This window comes from Myxocyprinus asiaticus, chromosome 20 (assembly GCF_019703515.2).
Source record: "Myxocyprinus asiaticus isolate MX2 ecotype Aquarium Trade chromosome 20, UBuf_Myxa_2, whole genome shotgun sequence".
Taxonomy (NCBI): Eukaryota; Metazoa; Chordata; class Actinopteri; order Cypriniformes; family Catostomidae; genus Myxocyprinus; species Myxocyprinus asiaticus.
In genome coordinates this window covers 34,519,009-34,535,581 of record NC_059363.1, presented here as the reverse complement: position 1 = coordinate 34,535,581, position 16,573 = coordinate 34,519,009, and the positions used below count along the sequence as shown (strand labels likewise).

General features: G+C 39.6%; 1 pseudogene; it reads right to left on the bottom strand.

The window, feature by feature from the left end:
- LOC127411109 (E3 ubiquitin-protein ligase UBR1-like) overlaps window positions 1–9,273 on the bottom strand; it is a 43,194-nt pseudogene extending 33,921 nt beyond the window's left edge.
- Between the last annotated feature and the right edge of the window lie 7,300 nt (window positions 9,274–16,573).

The following is a 16,573-nucleotide window of genomic DNA, read 5'->3' as shown; positions in this document are numbered from 1 at the left end:
TTGACAAACTGTAACGATCACCCAAAAACAAAAATTTATCAAATGAGAATGGAAAAACTTGAAGAAGAAACAATATTCAGTATGAATAGATTGTTTTTCTTGTGGTCAGGATATGAGGACTTGCCTACAATGATGATTATGAGGTACAGCATCTCCTCTGTTAACCTATTCCACTGTTTTATCACTTCCTGTGTGGGGACGAAGCAAAGAAACCAATCAAAATCACCCAAATATCAATCCACTGATGACATCAGGGGTACAAGCTACTGACAAAAAGTAGCTACCACACTAAAACTATTTAAATCAGCAATATCTTTTTAATTATGCAATTTCAGGATCTCATTTTTGGGATCTCAATAAGGGTGACTTATTGAATAATACAATGAATAATACAACTACTAAAACTAAAAATAAACACCCAACTTTTCATACTAAATCAAAAACAGTGATAAACAGCAATATTTTACTTTAATAAATGTAATTTTGCTACAACAAAGATGACACAAATCCAGAGTAGTGGCTTCTGGGAACACTACTGAGTAACGACTTCGAAAATAATTTTTTGAACTGGTTCATGGAAATGAAAAGTCCAAATGAACAAATTCGCTAAAATGAATCAGATTTGAAAGAGTCTGCTTATTGCTCAGTCGGTTTGTATGGTTGTAAGGCTGTGCCCTATACAAAACAGCAGTGACAAAGCACTTTTTTGCACTTCATTTCTACATACTGGAAAACGACAGTTTTCGAAATAGTGTAGCATTTCCAGTAATAAGCTGTCATGTTATTGAAAACTGTAGTTAGTAGTGACACTACTCTTTTTATTTACTTTTTTGTTAACTCGTCAACATTAGTGTTGACTCCCAAAATTTGACAGAAATGAGCAGGCATGGTACACCAGTCAGGAGGAGGAAGAACAGTTTTACTGACCTGATCTTTACTGGAGCAGTTACCATTGAAAATATCGAAAAGCTCAAATCTCAAAAGAATGAGCATGTATATGTAAAGTGCACTCAGTGACCACTTTATTAGGTACACCTGTACACCTACTTATTCATGCAATTATCTAATCAGCCAATCGTCTGGCAGCAGTACAATGCATAAAATCATTCAGATATGGGTCAGGAGCTTCAGTTAATGTTCACATTAACTATCAGAATGGGGAAAAAATGTATCTCAGTGATTTCAACAGTGGCATGAATTCTGGTGCCAGATGGACTGGTTTGAATATTTCTGTAATTGCTGATTGCTGAATTGGGATTTTCACACACAACAATCTCTAAAATTTACTCAGAATGGTGCAAAAATCAAAAAACATCCAGTGAGCGGCAGTTCTGTGGACAGAAACGCCTTGCTGATGAGAGAGGTCAACGAAGAATGGCCAGACTGGTTCAAGCTGACAGAAAGGCTACGGTAACTCTGATAACCCCTCTGTAAAACTTTAGTGAGCAGAATAGCATCTCAGAATGCACAACCTAATAAAGTGCTCAATGATTGTATATTTTTATACTTACCCAGTAATTATAATATTTGTTTTATCATTATTATTATTTATGGTACATACCTGCAGTATGATAACATCCTTATCAAACATTTCATCCCTGTACTTAACATCCTGATAGTAATACATTTAACAACAGTAGCAAAAGGCAAACAAACATCAGCAAAAGGTAATAACACATCAATAATGCAACACAAAGTGTTATAGACTGCAATTCTAAATCATTAAAGACCTATTTACAAAAGTCCACATTTACATAAAAAGATTTTAAACCGAAACAATACAGAACTTCATACCAATTTTGAAATACCAAACCGTGATGATCCTTTGTACAGTTTGTAAATAGTTAACAAGCCAAACAATTCGATCAGGTTGCCAAAACTATTTTCACTCAGCATATTGTCTGCCTAATGATAAATGTGGAATTCTCACCTGTCTGGCGAGTGACAGGCCGTTTCTGCGCCACATGTCAGCACACACCTGAGCTGACAGCACCACACAGCGCAGTGGCTGCTCTGCTAGCTCTGTGAAATTCAGCTGTGCCTACAACACAAACACCACTGTATACCTCAGAGCTAGAACTTCATATATTACACATTTTATTAATTGATTATATACTCACAGGATCCACAAAGTCAGGGAGATATACGACTGCTTCGAGCTGACACAAGAGCACATATAAACCTGAAAGCAGACATAGACTGGGGTTAAAAGCAGCCACAGACCTGCAAAAATTGGCTATGCTTGACTGTTTACTGTGTAAACAGTAAACTGTATAGTAGATTTTGTCACATACATTTTAAGTTTGTATTTTTATTCTATGAATAATTAAAAATGAATTAAAAAAACTGTTTCATGTTTTTTGGAAAAAAAACTTTTCTTCACTGATAGTGAATGCAATAAAACAAGCATGTTTTCAAAAACAGGACATACACAGTATAGCTATGGGTGTTAGCAAAATAGGTGGGACCCAAGGTGCCAACAAAATCAATGGAAATTGAGTATGGAAATGAACAAATGTTTAGGATGTATTGCAGCACTTGCAAAGTTAAAAAAGGAACATTTTAGGGGTCACAGAAGTTAACTAAGTGTCAATAACTTTCTGTGTCATTTTTAAAGGAATATTCCAGGGTAAAATAGAACTTAAGTTCTGTGGACAGAATTATGGCCCACCATTTGTTACAACAAAGGAAAAACATGTGTCACACATGCCCTGTTGTTTGTATTGTCTTTTATGTTGAAATTCTGGTTTAGTTCCCTGTTCCTGTTTCCTGTTAGTTTTGTAGTTTCTTTTCATGATTGGTTTTCCCCTGATTGTTTCACCAGGTGTTCCTCGTTCCCTTGTTTTTCCTTGTGTATTTAAGCCCTTGTTTTCCCCTGGTTTTTTGTCAGTCTGCATCTGTATTGTGCTGTCCTTTGTTCCCTCTGTTTTGTTCCATTATGTTCTGAGTTACCTGGTTTACCTTTATTTTATTAAAAAGGCTGCATTTAGATCCTCATTCCTCTCCTGTCTTGTCACAGAAAGACTGACCTAGAAATGGATCTAGCAGCCATCAGGATTCTACTCCTTCAGCAAGGGGACCGTCCAGTTGAGGATCACGGCCGTGAGTTTTTAGAGCTGGCAAATGTAGTGCACTATCCAGACCGCTCTCTGGTGGTTTTCTTCCGGGCCGGTCTGAATAGCGCACTGAGAGAATTTATGCCTCCGGCTGATCCTCACTGGACTTTCAGCGATTATGTGGAGAACGTTCTGGAACATAGCGGTTCCCCTTATACAGTGGATTATGGTGGGAACCCCGGGCTAAAACCTGCGTCCACGGCCCCTGTCTCGAAGCCTTCCACGGCCCCTGTCTCGAAGCCTTCCACGGCCCCTGTCTCAAAGCCTTCCACAGCCCCTGTCTCCAAGTTGTATGATCTGCCACTGATGTTGGTGTGTAGGTCCATGAAGACCCTACCTCAAAAATTGTCTGCGCCCACGCCTGCCACGGTCAACGAGCCAATGCCCACGCCTGCCACGGCCAACGAGTTGCCAGCCTCATCCGTCCCAGAGCCAGCGTTGCCAGCCTCGTCCATCCCAGAGCCAGCGTTGCCAGCCTCGTCCGTCCCAGAGCCAGCGTTGCCAGCCTCGCCCATCTCAGAGCCAGCGTTGCCAGCTTCGCACATCCCAGAGCCAGCGTTGCCAACTTCGGACATCCAGAGGAGGAGGAAGAGAAAAAAAGTTTCCGTTCCCAAGTCTCTTCTCATGTACACGACCACAGAGGTCGTTTCCGAGTCTCCTCCCATGCCCACGACCACAAAGGTCATTCCACGGAGGTCGTTTCCGAGTCTCCTCCTATGACCACAGAGGTCATTCCCGAGTCTCTTCCCATGCCCATGACCATGGAGGTCGTTCCCGAGTCTCATCCCATGTTCATGACCACGGAGGTCATTTCCGAGTCTCTGCCCATGCCCATGACCACTGAGGTCGTTCCTGAGTCTCTGCCCATGCCCACGACCACTGAGGTCATTCCAGAGTCTCTGCCCATGCCCACGACCACTGAGGTCGTTTCCGAGTCTCTGCCCATGCCCACGACCACGGAGGTCGTTCCCGAGTCTCTGCCCATGCCCACGACCACGGAGGTCGTTCCCGAGTCTCTGCCCATGCCACGACCACGGAGGTCTTTCCCGAGTCTCTGCCCATGCCCACGACCACGGAGGTCATTCCCGAGTCTCTGCCCATGCCCACGAACACGGAGGTCGTTCCCAAGTCTCTTCTCATGCACACGACTACGGAGGTCGTTCCTGAGTCTTATCCCATGTTCATGACCATGGAGATCGTTTCCGAGTCTCTGCCCATGCCCACAAACACGGAGGTCGTTCCCGAGTCTCTTCCCATTTTTGTGACCATGGAGGTCATTTCCCATTCATCCAGGACTCTTTGTCTCAAGCCTCCCATGGCTCCACCTTCCACAGCTTGGCCCTCGTGCCTCCCACGGCTCCGACTTCTATGGCTCTGCCCCCAGAGTCTTCCAAGACTCCTCCACCAGAGACTATATTCTTCCTGTGGCTCCACCCACTCCCCCAGAGTCAGCATTTGACTGATACTAAACATACAGCACTGATGTTTATTTTGCTATTTATTTTATTTTATTTATTCTTTATTTTAATGGTCAGCATTTGACTGCTACTAAACATACAGTACTGATGTTTATTTAGCTATTTATTGTATTTTTATTTATTCTTTATTTAAATGGTCAGCAATTGACTTATACTAAACATACAGTACTGATGTTTATTAAGCTATTTATTGTATTTTTATTTATTCTTTATTTTCTCAGTGTTCATTTCTAGAATTTGTTGACAATGTATAATAATAATAATGTCAAATATTCTTTGATAAAAATATTTAAGAAAGCAGCCTTCTGAGTACCTTTGCATAGTCATATCGGTGCAAAATCTGTGTAAAATCCACATAGAAAAGGTCTGTTTTCATTCCATAAATATATCGGCCACCATATCGGTAATCAGTGAATTTTCCCTCTCTAAAATCGGTATCAGTATCGGTCTCAAAAATCCCATATCGGTCGGGCTCTACTTGGGACCCCATGTATTCGGAGTTGCACTCTGTCCAGCTGTGTTTGAACACAAAACTGCATCCTTGTGCTTTCACTGATTTCAAGCAGGCCTGAATGCAGTTTGCCCTATAAAGCTGCGAGTTGTCTATATAGTTGGATTTTCGCTTACTGCCCCCTGCTGAAAACAGGTGGTACTTCAAGCTTGAAATGCTCCGATGGTCAAAATATTCCTTACTACAGTCCGGGACACGATTAACTGCGTTAATTTTTTAATGCAGAATTTTTAATATAATAAATCGCACTGAATTAACGCTTTAAAATGACAGCCCTATGTTAGAGTTGTATTTAATACGGAATATTCCTTTAAGCGTTAGCACTTAGAACCAGGGTTGGGAGGGTTACTTTTGAAATGTATTCCACTGCAGATTACAGAATACATGCTGTAAAATGTAATTTGTAACGTATTCTGTTAGATTACTCAAGGTCAGTAACGTTCTAAATTCTAAATTCTTTGGATTACTTCTTCAGCGCTGGTAGATTTTTTCACTTGTTTTGACTAAAAACTCTGCCAGTACTGTAAGACAAAATACACATGTTTAAAATACATTCTCTGAAAAACCTAAATATCTTATGCAGTGTTGTTTCTAAAACAAGTTAAATCAAATTGATCTCGTTTTATGGATTTTTAGATATTTTTACAGGAAAACAATACAAAAATTATTATCAAGAAAGGACTAAATATTAAATGAAACAAATGACAATAAAATGCAAAGTAATCTCTTCAGTAATCAAAATACTTTTTGAATGTAACTGTATTCTAATTACCGATTATTTAAATTGTAATTGTAGTGGAATACAGTTCCTTATATTTTGTATTTTAAAAACATAATCCTGTTACATGTATTCCGTTACTACCCAACCCTGCTTAGAACCCCGGAATTAGTATTAGACTTGTGCTGCTATTCTGTCAACCAGCCTGGAGTCTAGAGAGAGGAATGTGGATGGACATGACTCCTGGGAGACTTTGTAAGGCCGTGTGTGGAGGATTTGCTTACACATGTAGCTGTCTGTTGGCTCGCTGCGGAAGGGCTGGTTGGTGCAAGACATTAGTGCTCTAGGACACTCCTGAAATGCCAACAGCAGAACCCTTTCCTGTAAGTAAAAAACACATGTCCACAAACTGTCACATATCCAGGTCATTCATTAACAAGTGCTTAAATAAAATCTGTAAGCTAAACAGTGAAGTAATAGTAATGGCTTTAGAAGTAGACCGTGATCGATTGTTCTCAAGTGCTTGATCAAAGCATTTTACAGTAAAATTACTAGTCAGGTATTTACTATATCCCTTTAACATGTAGTTAAAAGAGATAGTTCACCACTAAATGTGTATTCTCTCACCATGTACTCACCCTCATATTGTTCTAAACCTGTACGTCTTTCTTCAGTGCAACACTAAAGAAGAACTTTTTAAGAATTTTGACTTTCCATTCAATAAAAGTGAATGGTTATTGAGGCTGTCCGTCCCCAACATCTTGTTTAATGTTAAACAGAAGAATGAAAGTAACAGGGGTTTTGAATAACATGAGTGAATAAAGGAACAATTTTTTTTTTATAAAATTGTTCAATCCCCTTAATGTTGTGAAATTTTGTGATCTTGTGATTTTTAAAGCTTCTGTTCCACCCTTACTCTCAGGGTTCCCTACACCTCTTGACCAGAGAACTTCCATTACTTTTCCAGTTTTTCTTTTGCATCATTACTGGATGAGGATTTAAAAATATATATATATTTAAAGAGACTGCACCCACAAAGAGCCATTTCTTGCCATTGAGATATTTTATAGGTGAGCATAACTACAATTTTTATTTTTTTATTTTAAATTGATTTACATAAGTTATTTATGACTTTTCTAGGCTTGGAAATCACAATTTTAAAATTCCTTTTCATTTCCAGGTTTTTCATGACTTCAAGAACTCTGGACCAAGTTGCAAGAAACCCCTTGTACCATTATCACCTGCCTCTTCAGAGAGCTGTTCTTCATCCAGGCTCACAACTAGAGTGGGCAGGAGAGAGGAGGGGCGCAGTGATTATTCCCTGTTTGGCACGGTGTGATGAGGCTCACCTGTTGTTAATGGAAAGTTTCATCACTGCTGCTTTTAAAAAATGAACGTGCCTCTCCTCGAGGGACTGGTCTCATTCACGCTGGCGTCCTTGCAGGTCCAGGAACAGAGAGATTGGGTCCGTCACAAATGAGATGCAATGCCGGGAACTGGAGCACGTGTTGTGGTTGACAGGCCAGGCTGACGGACCCCGCCCATTATACCTGGACATTGCCCTTGCTTCACTGCTGCCTTCACATAGCAAATGCCCCTTTATGTTGGGCACTTTCCCCGATGGACACGTTTATTCCACATTTTCTGTTATTTTTATTTCAAATAAATGCCTTTTTGTGGCCTGACGTCACACCAACTGTGTTTGTCTCTTGCACACTCCACCACAGTGTATTGTCACTAAGGCTTTGCTTAACTTAAGGTTTTCTTGCAACCGGAGCCTGCACTATATATTAATTAAAGAAGAAAAAGACAATCCAGGATATTTTGCAATAAAGTAACTTGAGGAATCGATTCAGCACTAGTTTGTAAGTGTACAACAGTTTATTCCCTTAAAAATCTGTTTGAAAAGAAAAACAAGGTTTCTGGCTAGCTGAGACTCACGTCAGAAGAACACCAGTCCTGAAACATGGCCAGAATGTGTCGTAGCTGCATCTGAAGGGTAAACCCCGCCTCCCACTCTGGCTCCACCTCAACGTGTTGACCAAACTGCCTCTTCACCTCCACCATCCCCTGCCATCAGTGAAGAGTTATTCACTTAAGTGGCAAACCCAATTACTGTTATGTTTACAAACACACAAGTGGACATGGATAATGAGAACACAGAGTGAACTAAAAAGTCTGAGAGACAGCATTACCTGCATACAGCGAAGGAAACCTAGAAAGACACGAAAGCCTTCTAGGAACTTCGCCCTCAGTTCTTCAGTCCATACTGAGGGCTTACTGATTAGAATGAACCTGATATCATGAAAGATAAACAACTGGTATTAATCCAACTTGCAGAGAGAAAAACAACCATTTTTATTTTACATCAATTAATGTTGTAATTTTAGCGTCACTAGCAAAAAATAATGTTTGTTTTCAAAGATGCTTCCTGAACATTTCCCTTGTCTGCCATTGGTTGAATGACCACATAGTCCTACCTTAAACTCACATGACTGGTTGAAACAACACTGCTATGTTGTGATGCTCAAACAAACAGAGTCATGTTTTAATAGTGCCACATTAATTACACTCATCACCTTCAATGCTGTCTTGCGTGTGGCGACTATGGTGTTTACCTGAGGTCATGGAAGCTAACTTGAACCCATAAGAACTTGTCGGAGTTGTAGCCCTGAAAGTGAAAGCGGTGGCTGGTGTCCAGATGTTCCCTCATCATCTCCATCACTGTGTCTATGATCACCTTTATGACATTGCCCTCCTCTATCAACTGCCTGGCCTGAGATATTACAGTACAAAGATGGCCTCTTGTTATTAGATGGTAATAAATCTGATACAGTAAAGCAAAACTGCTGCATCAGTCTTCAGCTGTCGAACTTGTTTTCTTTTTTATTCTTCAGTACAGAACTGCAGTACAAATGAAGCTCACTGCAGTGTCTTTCAGATTAGTTTACTGATACATATGAAGAGTCTTGAATATGTGTTCTCAGTATTGAGAAATGTGTGAAAATTATTGTAAAAAGACCGTACCATGGTCAATATCACATTTAATGACACATTTAACTTACATGATTTTAATTAGTGACCTAGAAATAGTAAATATTTTATATTCATTTTACTGTACAATTTCTTTGTTTTAAATTTTTCAAAGTCCTAATACTTGGTTTACTTCCTGGCTTAAGTTAGAAATTTTGAACCTCACTGTATGTCATATGGCATCGAAGCCTTTCAAAAAGTATGAGTGCCAGTACATGATACATCAATGTATCCCTTTTTTGAGATTAGGAAAAATGTGTTGGGCTATATAATGGATTGCATAAATATGCTACACAAACATGACTCTACTAATCATACCAGAGTGGGAATAGTGAAGATTTGCACAGACAAGGCTATGACTGAGATATTCCTCTGCTGGTCATTACTGATGGAAGTTTCATCAACCAGAGTGACCATCGGGTTCTTGGTCACCTCTCTTACCAAGGCCCTTCTCCCCCGATTGCTCGGTTTGGCCGGGCGGCCAGCTCTAGGAAGAGTCCTGGTTGTTCCAAACTTCTTCCATTTAAGAATTATGGAGGCCACTGTGCTCTTGGAAACCTTCAATGAAACCAAAGAAATGTTGTAGCCTTCCCCAGATCTGTGCCTCGACACAATTATGTCTTTGAGCTCTGCAGGCAGTTCCTTTGACCTCATGGATTGGTTTTTACTCTGATATGCATTTTCAGCTGTGAGACCTTATATAGACATGTGTGTGCCTTTCCAAATCATGTCCAATCAATTGAATTTGACACAGGTGGACTCCAATCAAAGTGTAGAAACATCTCAAAGATGATCCAGAGAAATGGGATGCACCTGAGCTAAATTTCAAGTGCCATAGCAAAAGGTCTGAACCCTTATGTCAATGTGATATTTCAGTATTTTCTTTTTAATAAATTTGCAAAGGTATCAAAAATCTGGTTTTTGCTTTGTCATTATGGGGCATGGAGTGTAGACTGATGTAAAAATATAATTTAAAGCATATTAGCATAAGGCTGCAATAAACAAAATGTGAAAAAATGAAGGTTCTGACCACAAATTTTTGGATTGAGGTCAGGGCTTTGTGATGACCACTCCAATACCTTGCCTTTGTTGTCCTTAAGCCATTTTGCCACAACTTTGGAGGTATGCTTGGGGTCACTGTCCATTTGGAAGACCCATTTGCGACCGGGCTTTAACTTCCTGGCTAATGTCTTGAGATGTTGCTTCAATATATCCACATAATTTTCCTTCCTCATGATGCATTCTATTTTGTGAAGCGCACCAGTCCCTCCTGCAGCACAGCACCCCCACAACATATTGCTTTATGGTTGGGATGGTGTTCTTCAGCTTGCAAGTCTCACCCTTTTTCCTCCAAACATAATGATGGTCATTATGGCCAAACACTTCAAATTTTGTTTCATCAGACCAGAGGACATTTCTCCAAAAAGTAAGATCTTTGTCTCCATGTGCACATGCAAACTGTATTCTGGCTTTTTTATGGTGGTTTTGGAACAGTGGCTTCTTCCTTGCTGAGCAGACTTTCAGGTTATGTTGATATAGGACTTGTTTTACTGTGGATATAGATACTTGTCTACCTGTTTCCTCCAGCATCTTCACAAGGTCCTTTGCTGTTGTTCTGAGATTGATTAGCACATTTCGCACCAAACTATGTTAATCTCTAGGAGACAGAATATGTCTCCTTCCTGAGCGGTATGATGGCTGTGTGGTCCCATGGTGTTTATACTTGTGTACTATTGTTTGTACAGATGAATGATGTACCTTCAGGCATTTGGAAATTGCTCCCAAGGATGAACCAGGCTTGTGGAGGTCCACACATTTTTTTCTGAGGTTTTGGCTGATTTCTTTTGATTTTTCCATGATGTCAAGCAAAGAGGCACTGAGTTTGAAGGTAGGCCTTAAAATACATCCACAGGTCAGTACACCTCCTATCAGAAGCTAATTGTCTTATTTTCTGGAATTTTCCAAGCTGCTTAAAGGCACAGTTAACTTAGTGTATGTAAAGTTCTGACCCACTGGAATTGTGATATAGTCAATTAAAACTGAAATAATCTGTCTGTAAACCGTTGTTGGAAAAAGTACTTGTGTCATGCACAAAGTAGATGTCCTAAACGACTTGCCAAAACTATAGTTTGTTAATATGAAATTGGTTAAAAATGAGTTTTAATGACTTCAACCTAGGTGTATGTAAACTCCTGACTTCAACTGTATATGGTTTGTCAGTCAACTCAGGAACGCTTATGCACATTAGCTGTACCAGCCTGAAAAAAATAAAATAAATGTTTGCGTGACCAAAGCTAAGGAAGCAAAATGTATGGTACCACTGTTGTTAGATTTGAATGCTGATTTTAAATATCTTCTTTGATCGTAATCTTGACCAACCGTTTTGGAGATTTTGTTCATTCCCTATTCTAGTGGATAGGAGCTGTACTTTTATGCCATTTGTGTCCATCCAAATAGCTGCCCAGGAGCATTCCAAAGATGGCCACTGAATTGACTGACTTGCCTTGAAAAGGACTTTGGTGGTCGATAACGGTGCTTTTACATTTTAGACACTCACTAAGCACTTTATTAGGAACACTTGTATACCTACTTATTCACACATTTATCTAATCAGCCAATCCTGTGGCAGCAGTGCAATGTATAACATCCTGCAGATATGGGTCAGGAGCTTCAGTTTATGTTCACATCAACCATCAGAATGGGAAAAAACGTGATCTTAGTGATTTCGACCATGGCATGACTTTTGATGCCAGACAGGCTGGTTTGAGTATTTTTATGTACACTGCTTCACAGGCAGAAGGGAAGGAGAACACAGGGAAGTGGGGTTTCCAGGTTCAGGTAAGAGTTTTAATCAGCCACCTCAGTGCTTTACAGTTTCACAAACTCATCAGTTTCACAAGCACAATAGATTAAGCGCAACAGCTTCTGTAGCACCGTGGCCTTCCTTGTGCCAGACTCTCTCTCTCTGCTGCTGGTGGTGTGGCTGTTTATATGCCACTCTCCCCATGCTCACTGGAATTAAAGACAGGTGTTAAACAAAATCTAGCTCAGGTGCAAACGCACTTACCGCTTTCTCTCTCTCCAGACGGACGCTTGACCACGCCCCCGCTGCCACATTCTGTAATTGCTGATCTCCTGGGATTTTCACACACAACAGTCTCTAGAGTTTACTCAGAATTGTGCCAAAAACAAAAAACATCCAGTGAGCGGCACTTCTGCAAACAGAAATGCCTTGTTAAAGAGAGATGTCAATGGAGAATGGCCATATTGGTTCGAGCTGACAGAAAGTTTACGGTAATTCAGATAACCACTCTGTACAATTGTAGTGAGCAGAATAGCATCTCAGAATGTACAACATGTCAAACCTTGAGGCGGATGGGCTATAACAGTAGTAGACTACATGGGGTTTTCACTTATGTCAGCCGAGAACAGAAAGCTGAGGTTGCAGTGGGCACCGGTTCACTAACAATGGACAGTTGAAGACTGGAAAAACCTAGCCTGGTCTGATGAATCTCGATTTCTGCTGAGACACACAGATGGTAGGGTCATAATTTGGCACCAACAGCATGAATCCATGGACCCAACCTGCCTTGTGTCAACAGTCCAAGCTGGTGCACACTTTGAGCCCATTAATACCAATCAATCATAGCTTGAATGCCACAGCCTATTTGAGGAATGTTGTTGACCATGTGCATCCCTTCATGACCACAATTTTCCCATCTTCTAATGGCTACTTCCAGCATGATAATGCATCATGCTACAAAGGATAAGTCATCAGGGCAAAAGTCTTTTCTGGTTTCATGAACATGACAATGAGTTCACTGTTCTTCGGTGGCCTTCCCAATCACTGGATCTGAATCCAATAGAACACCCTAGTGATATGGTACAACAGGAGATGAATGAGCACACATCTGCAGAAACTGCATGATGCAATCATGTCAACATGGACCAGAATCTCCATCCATGCTACGAAGAGCAAAGGGAGGCCCTATCCAGTATTATTATAGTGTTTCTAATAAAGTGCTCAGTGTACACGCTGTACACAATACAATAATACAATACAATGAATATGTATTAAAACTGGAAAGTTATATAGCGCTTGTGTGCATTATACTAGGAGACTTGAATGTATTAGACAAGGAAGTATGTCTTTTTGACCTCGAAACAAAAGAACGCTAAAAAGGGTAAAATCAGACTACAGGATATTGTGGGCAGTAAAAAATGATCTGGTGAAAGTATAAAAGGCACAGGAGTGGATGAGGGAGTGCTTCCAGCATTTCAAATATTGCTGAAACTAATTAACAGCATTTTGCTGTTTTATAAATTGTAATTTTTTTTTTTTTTTTTAGTTTTATTGTAACTGCTTTAGTTTGTAACATATATATATATATATATATATATATATATATACACATACACACACATGCACACGCAGTACTGTGCAAAAGTTTTAGGCACTTGTGAAATATTTTGCATAGTGAGGATGTCTTAAAATAAAATGACTATTTTAATTCTATTTTGTGAAGTGCACCAATCCCTCCTGCAGCAAAGCACCCCCACAACATGATGCTGCCAACCCCATGCTTCACGGTTGGGATGGTGTCCTTTGGCGTGCAATCCTTACCCCTTTTTCCTCTAAACATAACAATGGTCATTATGGCCAAACAGTACAGTTTATGTCATCAGACATTTCTCCAAAAAGTAAGATCTGCATTCCCATGTGCACTTGCAAACTATATTCTGGCTTTTTTTATGGTGGTTTTGGAGCACTGGCTTCTTCCTTGCTGAGCAGACTTTCAGATTATGTCGATATAGGACTCGTTTATACAGATACATGTCTACCTGTTTCCTCCAGCAACTTCACAAGGACCTTTGCTGTTGTTCTGGGATTGATTTGCACTTTTCGCACCAAACTACATTCATCTCTTGGAGACAAAATGCATCTCCTTCCTGAGCAGTATGCTGGCTGCGTGGTCCCATGTGGTTTATACTTGCATACTATTGTTTGTACAGATGAACTTGATACCTTCAGGTGTTTGTTAATTGCTCCGTGAACAATTTGTTAATTACTCCGTTTTCCCATGATGTCAAGCAAAGAGGCACTGAGTTTGAAGGTAGGCCTTAAAATACATCCACAGGTACACCTCCAATTAGCCAATTAGCCTATCAGAAGCTAATTGGCTAATTGTCTAAAGGCTTGACATAATTTTCTGGAATTTTCCAAGCTGCTTAAAAGGCACAGTTAACTTAGTGTATGTAAACCTCTGACCCACAGGTATTGTGATATAGTCAATTAAAAGTGAAACAATCTGTCTGTAAACAATTGTTGGAAAAATTACTCGTGTCATGCACAAAGAAGATGTCCTAAACGACTTGCCAAAACTATAGTTTACTAATATGAAATCTGTGGAGTGGTTAAGAATGAAGCCTTTATTTTTGGTCATACATTATACATACATGTTTGCATATATACAGTGAAATGTATTTGTTTTTTACATATCCCAGCTAAGCTGGGGTCAGAGTGCAGAGTCAGCCATGATATGGATCAATAGATTGGGGTCAAGGGCTGAACAGTGGCATCTTGGCAGTGCTGGGGCTTGAACCCCTGACCATGTGGTCAGTAACCCAGAGCCTTAACTGCTCAGCCACCACTGCCCCTAAATGAGTTCTAATGACTTCAACCATAAGTCATTGCTTGAAGAAAAAAATAAATAAAAAACTTCCAGTGCACGGGAAGGTGAGTGATTTTAAGGTTTAGTCTAGTTTTTGACTATTCTTACCCAGTCTGACTAAAAATGGTTTACATCTTTAAAGACTTAGGGACATACCATAAAACAATTTGCACTTCTTATCTTAAAAGGATAGTTCACCTAAAATTGAAAATTCTGATGTCATTTACTTACCCTAATGTTGTTTCAAATGTTTCTTCTGTGGAACACAAAAGGACAGCCTCAGTCACCATTCACTTCCATTGCATCTTTTAATTTTTTTTATTTTTTTATTACAATTAAAGTGAATGGCAACAGAGGCTGTCATTCTGCCTAACATTTCCCTTTGTTTTCCATGGAAGAATGGATGTCATAGAGGTTTTTAATAACATGAGGGTGAGTAAATAAGAATTTATGAGGTACTATAATTATTATATATTTAATTATTAAACATTATTAGAAAACTACACCTCCTTGTCAATAAGAGCAGTGCATGTCTGAGCCTCATTCTGGTCGCAGTTGATAGCTTGCTGTAGCGTGTAGATGACATGGTTGTATGAGTGATGTTCATCATTGTAGAGCACACAGAAGTAGGTGTCCTCCTTCACTCTTAACACAGCATTAAATAACACAGTATGTCTTTAATACAAAATACAAAAGGCATGCTAAATTTTTGAGTGGTGGGGGCAAGTTGTCACATTATTTAGTCCACTGAATATTACTCAGGGTAGTATTATTTATGAAAATCATTTTCTGTATTGACATAGACCTTAAAGCAGTGGTGACTTCAAATTAATTTAAATGAATTAAATGTAAATAATCCAACTTCATTAAAATGCAAAAAATACTTTAAGATGTATGCCCACAAATTATAAACAGACTCTTTCTGAAACTTAAATTATCCATGATTATTTATTTTAATCAGACACGTCTAGTTTCGGGCAAGGGGGCCTTCAAATATTGTCTTGGACAGTTGGGGGCCTTGGAGTCAAAAAGGATGAGAACCACTGCCTTAAAGGGATAGTTCACCCAAAAATGAAAATTCTCTCATAATTTCCTTGCACACCTATTATGTCGCTTCAGAAGATATGGATTTAAACACTGGAGTCATATGGAGTACTTTTATGCAGACATATGTGATTTTTGGAGATTCAACATTTTGGCACCCATTCACTTGCTTTGTATGGACCAAAAGAGCAACCACGTTATAAGCGAACTCCAATCATTGAATTATTGAAAATTAATTAACATCAAGGTATTAAGGCTGAATCACCACGCTACCAACTGCCGAGCATGACTTTTCATCCAAAAAGACAACAATAATAGTCTAATTATATAAATGAGTATCAATAACGTCCTTACCTTCTCCTTTATTAAAATTGACATGTCAAATCTACTGACTTTGGCAGAATGTTTAAGCATTATAAGAACAAAGCAGATCTACGGTATCATTCTCCTACGGTATTTAAACTGCTGAGCATGACTTTTATCAGAAATACAACAGAAATAGCCTAATAATAATTTTGAGTTTCAATAATGTCCTTTCGTCATTGCAAACACATATTACATGTGTTGAGTCGAGGAGTCAATGGTCCGTTGGCGCTTTGCCCTCCACATGACAAGCGTTGCAGAAATCGTCAAGGAGGGGCGAATTTACGAGCTTGCCATGCAAGAAAGTGGGAGGTGTGCACAATAAACATTGAAAATATGTATTTGTTACCTATTGTAATCATTGTATATGAGTCTCTCAATTGTCATAAGTGTCAAAGTTGGATGTCAGCATCACATTGCATAGCTACATTGGGAAGAACTCAAATGTGCAGAAGATACTGTGAAATGTACATAACTTCAGTTCCCTGAGACAAAGGGAATGAGACATTGCGTGCTAACGCATTTGGGGAACAGAATCCCATCACGACGCATTACACTGCATAACCTTCCTGAGAGGAATCTTGACGCCGCAGTCGCGCGGGACGGCATTCCATTTTAAACTTGCCAAAACTGATGCA